The sequence below is a fragment of the Heterocephalus glaber genome, unplaced genomic scaffold, assembly GCF_053883595.1.
Source record: "Heterocephalus glaber isolate CG9 unplaced genomic scaffold, H.glaber_assembly_v1.0 deba00001733, whole genome shotgun sequence".
Classification (NCBI taxonomy): Eukaryota; Metazoa; Chordata; class Mammalia; order Rodentia; family Bathyergidae; genus Heterocephalus; species Heterocephalus glaber.
Window position 1 is genome coordinate 18,991,328 of NW_028258444.1, and position 6,000 is coordinate 18,997,327.

Sequence of the window (6,000 nt, forward strand, 5' to 3'; positions counted from 1 at the left end):
TAGCAGAAGCATTTTGAAGGGTAGCACTTTGGTAGAGGCGTTCGAAGGAAGGGCTGGACAGGCTTTCAGAACAAAGGAAACCGCAGAGCTAGGGAGTGGTGTCTAGGGCTCTGCTGTTGCCTGCATCAGGAGGAGTGGAGCCCACAGGCAGCGGCAACCTTGAACTCCCCAGCCCTGAGACCCTCAGCTCTTTGATTGGTTAATGGACCACACCTTATTGGTTACCTGGTCACGACCTCAGACCAATTTCCTGTCTGTCTCCCCAGACCAGGATTCTAGGCAGGGACTGGAGGCCACAGCCAGCCTTCCTGGCAAAGTCTCCCAGGGAAATGGTACTTGTTTCTTGGGCAACGGAATTGAGTTTCCAGTTTGAAAACAAAGAAAACAGACCAAATACTAGGCTAATGTAGATCTATGCTATTCAGTATAAAGGCTGAAAGACATGTGCCTGTGGAATACTTAATATGTAGCTAGACTGCTATAAACATAAAATACACACTAGGGTTCAAAGACATTATGAAAATCAAATGAAAAACACTTTATTCCTAATTTTTTATATTGATTACCTATTAAAGGGGTAATGTTTGAGGTATATTAAGTTAAATAAAATATATTACTAAAGTTGATTTTACCTGTTCTTTTTACTTTCCTTAATGTGACCATTACAACAATTTAAATTACATACGTGACTCACATTTGTGTCTCATATTATATTCTTTTCTGTTGAACCTAGCTGATCTAGATTGCACTTTGCCCCACTCCCTACGCTTTTTTTGGTTTGTTTTTTGTTTTTTTAGGTACTGGGGATCGAACTCGGGACCTTGCGATTTCAAGGCAAGCAGCGGCACCACTGAGCTAAATCCCTGGCCCCTACTCTTTAAAAAAATTTTTTTTTATTGGCACATTTTAGGTATAAAATACATTGACATTTATCATTGGGTGTTTGTACCAGAACGTGATGCATCTTAGTTCTTCTTTTTTCTCCCATTACCTGTGCACCCTTCACCCCCTCCACCCTTCCCTATTTACGCAGAGTTTGATTCCATTTTTTTTCTCATAGTTTTTCCTTTCCCTTCTTCCCTTTCCCCTTCCCCTCCCGCCATCCCCAAACCCTTGGACCTTTTCTTATTTCAAATGATCAATTATTCATTTTAATCATTTTAATCCTTATTTATACTTTCAGTTTCTCACACTAGAGAAACTATTCAGTATTTACACATGTGTGTCCTATTTATTTCACTTAAGAGTATGGCCTCAATATGCATCCATTTAGCTATAAATGTCTCTAGTTTCTCATTCCCCTACTCTTTTTTGATATGGAATCTCATTATGTTGCCCAGTTTACCCTTGAACTCCTAGGCTCAAGGGATCATCCAGCCTCAGCCTCCGAAGTAGCTGGGAACACAGGGAAAATCCACCGGAAGGAGAGGGCCCGTGACTCATGTGACTAGTGGAGTAAGATCTGTCCAGACAAAGCCATAGATGGAGAGGGATGTGATTCAGGCGTATAGCTAAGCCTAAGGAGGCCCCGAGAAAAAGGGAGTATGAGTCAGGTCGTTCTCTTTCACCCTCATGCTTCTCTGTTCACATGTCTGCTTCCCAACTAGGCTGCAAGAAACCTGAGAGAAATAGGGACGTGCTTTATTTATCTTTGCTTCCTCAGGGCCAGGTCCTGTGCCTGCCGTAGAGTAAGTCCTTGGAAACGTGCACACAACTAATGATGAGGTGAGAAACAGGATGGGGAGAGAATGGAGAAAAAACTGTGCTAAGATGGTGCCAGGTCTGACAAATCCTGGGGTAATTCCAGGGCTTAGAGTACTTGAAGATTTTAATCCTTAAATCTTTCAGGTGATAATCTCCCAGAGAGCAAGGAGGCCAAACTCTGTGCCCACGTACGTATTGGTGGGTAGCTGGAAGCTCACAGGGAAGAGGCCAGAGGAGCACTGAGGAGGGCCAGCCTGGGCCTCCCCACATGCACTCAGCTGGGAGGATGAGCAGCAGCTCCCCGAGACTCAGGGCCGGGGGTGGGGTGGGGTTGTTGTTAAGGCTGTTCCTGCACCCCAGTGAGGAGGAAGCCTTAGCTGCCCCAGCCTGGCACACTCCACCCCCACCTCAAGCCTGGGCCCCTGCCCAGTTCATGGGTCATCGACTCTCAGGAGCGCCGTCCTCACACACCTTGACTCTCAAGGTGGGGTCCCACTGGCATGTTCCCATGGTCCCCACCCTCAGCCATCCTCTTCTGGTCCTGAAGAGGGCAAGGCTGGGATGCAGCAAGAGCGGGGAGGGCCTTCGAAGGCAGGAAGGACACAGAGTGGCTCAGACAAGTGGGTGCCTAGCTCTGCATGTTGAGGAGCAGCCCGTTGTAGCACAGAATGTCTGATTCAAGTCTCGGCTTGTCCACATGCTGCGTATGACCTTGGGCGGCAAGTTAACTAACTTTTCTTAGACTTTCATTTCCTACCTCCAAAATGGGCACCATGCAAATCCTCTGCCCAAAGGATGCTTTGGTGATTCAACGGCTGAAAACAAGACGAGTGCTTAGAACCGTGCCTGGCATACACGAGTGCTTGTGGCCAGCAGTGGCACCAGGGCAGCCCCCTTGGCAGCTGCGGAAGTGAGGCTCACTGGGGAGCGGCATCAATGTCTAAGACAAAGTGACTTTGTGTTATTAAAGTTTTCTCTTACTTTTCATTATGGAAAACCTCACACATCTACAACAGTGAAGAGAATAATAACCCCATGGCTCATGGCCCCACGTCAGTGGTGATCAGCTCACAGCCAGTGGGGTTTCATCTATGATCCTGCCACACCTCTGGTCGGTCTCTCTCTCGCTTCTTTCTTTCTTTCTTTCTTTCTTTCTTTCTTTCTTTCTTTCTTTCTTTCTTTCTTTCTTTCTTTCTTCCTTCCTTCCTTTCTTTCTTTTGTTCTTTCTTTTCTTCCTTCCTCCTTCTTTGTTTTCTTTTTCATTCCTTTTCTTTTTTCATTACTAGGGATTGAACCCAGGAGTGCATTACCACTGAACTATATCCCCAGCTGTTTGTTTGTTTTTGTTTTGTGATACTGGGAATGGAACCCAGGGCTTTGCACTGCACTACAGTCCCAGTCCTTTTTATTTTTTATTTTGAGTGAGGGACTCATTAAGTCACTAAGATAGTGACTTGAACTTGTGATCTTACTCTCTCAGCCTCCCAGGGTACACCACCATGCCTGACCACTCCTTATTTTTTAAATTTTGAGACAGAGTCTTGCTGTGTTGCCGAGGCTGAGCTCAGACTTGTGATCCTCCTGCCTTGTCCTCCCGAGTAGTTGGAATTATAGGCATGCACCACTGTGCCTGGCCTTTGAGTTCTTTTGAAGCAAATCTCAGGTACTGTGCCACTTTATCTCTACATATTTCAGGATGTATTCCTAAGAGAAGAGTACTTTTTTAAAAAGTCACACTACTATTATTGCCAAGAAAGAACAATAATTTGTTAATATCACTGTTCCAATTCTCCAGTTTTCTTACTTCTAAAACAATTTTTAAAAATTCAAGGCCCAAATAAAGTCCATATATTGCTAACAATTGAAATCTCTTAAGTCTTTTCAAAATACGTTCCTTTATTTCTCCCTGTAACATTTATTTGTTGATGGAACCGGGTCATTTTTCTGGGGAAGTTTCCCAATCCTGGAGTGTAACAGGGTCTCTGTACCTAGTGAGGTGATGGGATTGAGTATCAGGCTTTGGGCGACTCCTCCTGCAGGAGTGCAGTGCTCTTCCGCCAGTACGCAGCCTAAGCAGCCCTGAGGAGCAAGGCCTGGACTCAGTCTCCTTGCGGCTGCCAAGCAGTGATGTTTTATCACTGTTGCTCCATTTAGTAGCTGAACTACTTTTACTAAGACACAATTCCTCTCTCCACTATTTAGTTAGTGTGAGTTGACTGTTATACACCATACAGGAATGGTAGAATCAACACTTCTTGCTCTTTTGAAGTTTTTAAATAATGAGCTAGTTCTCTTGCATCTTGATCAATGATTTCTTTTTTTACATTTATTTTTATTTTTATGTTTATTTATTTTTTGATCAATGATTTCTTGCCATGAACTCATGGGTTTAAATATATTTGAAATGTTTTAACCCACTGCCATTATAGTTAGAGCATTAAAATGTTTTTCTGGCTTAAATTTAGGGAATGAAGGTAATAAAGATGGGAGCAACAGTGAAAAAATCAAGAGGACTCTGACTTTGGAGACAAATAGCCCAGGGGTGAAATCCTGGCCCTGTCACTTACAAACTAGGAGACCTCAGTCGAGTTACTTCTATTTCCTCATCCTCCAAATAGGGACATGGTTAATTACAACAGCTAACACTTGCTGAGTGCCTGCTATCCTGTAAGCATTATGCTAAGTGCTTTAAAGATGTGATGCCAGTTATTCTTGTCAGCTCAATGAGGTAGCAGTTATCATTCTCATCTGCATTTAGAGATGAGGAAGAAGCAGGAGCCCAGAGAGGTTGAGCAGTTTGTCACAGTTACACACCCAAGAGTGGCGTGCAGGGACTTGGCCCCAGGGAAGTCTGGCTCCAAAGCCACCGTCCTCATGTCAACTGTGATGTGAGAAGGTAAAGGTGTCCACTTGCCAGTACCCTGTGAGATGGCGCTGGCCTGCGACGGGTGCAAAATGAGAGAGGCCTCGGTGTGCTTGTAGAAGGCACCACAGTGAGGAAAGGAGGGATGGGGCAGGACAGCTGAGGGGGAGCACAGCGGGGGAGGGGGCAACCCCCCATTGCGGCCACACCCGCTCTCCTCCCCAGACTCCTCTCTCACCTGCACTGACCCAGACCCTTGGCTGAGGACCCATTTGTGTTTGGGAGTTCTGTTGCCACCCATTGCTGCTTCTTCAATCATCATGTGGTCTTTGAGGGCGGAGAGCCTGATCTCCTGGGGAGTGTGAGGTATTGATAAGCAGCAGTAGCCATCATTTCCTGAGTCTCGCCCCACATGCCTGGCAGGACCTGACCTTCCTCATCTGAGCTCATCCTCATGAGGCCCCTGGGAGATGGGTCACGTTATCCTCTCCGTTTGGCAGATGAGGGAACTGAAACAAGAGAGCTGAAGCAATTTTGCCTGCAGTCACTCATCCCAGAGGTGGCAGGCAGGGGTCTAACCTAGCTGCCCATCTCTACAGCAAGTGTAGACAAGGAAGCAGGGTCTGCAGAGACTGCTGAGGAGGAATGCTCTGGGCACAGGGGAGGAGGCCTTCCCTGCAGAGGAAATGGTCTGTGCAGAGATGTGAGGTGTGAAATGTTATGAGATTAATAGTGGTGACTAACTCTGTGGCTGCAGTGAAAGGTGTAGGCAGAGGCGTGGCAGTAGGTGTGGGGAGGGGGTGGGGGCTGGGGCCAAGAAGGAAGAACCTTGGGTTTCGGGCTAAGGACCTGGAGCTTTGTCCTTGGGTAGACAGCAAGTAAGTGGACAGCAAGTAAGACAGTGTGGCTTAGGTTTGCATGATGAGCTGTGGTTTAGAAGGAACTTTCTGAGATACATCATCAGGAGGAATGCTCAAGTCCACTCTATTTTATAGTTAGAAACAGATGCACAGCCAGGTGCAGTGGCACATGTCTGTAATCCCAGCACTCAAGAGGCTGAGGCAGAGGGATCATTGGGAGTTCAAGGCCAACCTGGGCTACATAGAGAGAACCTGTCTCAAAATAGAAAAGAAAAAAAAAGAAGAGGAAGAAAGAGAGCAAGGGACTAGATAGTCGTGAGACTTGCTCAGGCACAGAGCAATAAACAATAGTTGCAGCCAAAAAACATTGCTCCAAAATTCAGGGCACTGTGAAAGAGGCAGGAGCATCCTGCGGTTTTGATTTTTCCAGCCCTGCTCCTGCTGGGCCTCCTTGGAGAGAAGGAGATGAATGCAAACCAGGCACTGGTACTAGGGCAATCTGGCCACCAAGACTATGACAGTAAAAAAGAGGGAGCATTCATTGAGCTCTAACTATGGAGCTATAGAACTGGG